The sequence below is a fragment of the Triticum aestivum genome, unplaced genomic scaffold, assembly GCF_018294505.1.
Source record: "Triticum aestivum cultivar Chinese Spring unplaced genomic scaffold, IWGSC CS RefSeq v2.1 scaffold96336, whole genome shotgun sequence".
In the NCBI taxonomy this organism is placed as follows: domain Eukaryota; kingdom Viridiplantae; phylum Streptophyta; class Magnoliopsida; order Poales; family Poaceae; genus Triticum; species Triticum aestivum.
Genome location: NW_025226211.1, coordinates 24,548 through 25,050, shown reverse-complemented (window position 1 = coordinate 25,050; position 503 = coordinate 24,548).

Below are 503 nucleotides of genomic sequence, written 5' to 3'. Positions count from 1 at the left end.
CCATACGATTTTCCTGCAGTATATACGTATTTTTGGCCAATGAAACACAACCCCTAGAGTAATTTCCTACAGCCGGCCCGCCCAGATTTCTGGGCCAAGCTCCATCACTGGTTCCATCCCTCTCCACGCCACATCTACCGTGGTGTCGCCATAGTTCCAAGTTCAGTTCCGTACAGGTCCATCACACAGATGAATTACCGAAGCTTATTGCCAGGGCAGCCTCCACGATGAGAACCCAGATCAAGGTCCTCGTCGCCTCCTTGTATGTCACCGTGACCACAGCTCATGTGTTCCTTTGATAAGTGCAAAGAAATATACTCCTACCCAATGATTTGTTGGACAAGGTGGTACATCCACTATTCCATAACTCGTAACTTTTTTTGCAAAATCATTAATATGCAACTTGCCATTGATTTTGCAAAAGAATCTAGGATAAATATACTCATATTACGGTCACCTTGCAAAAAAACATATTTACTATTTAATTAATATGGTAATCTTAG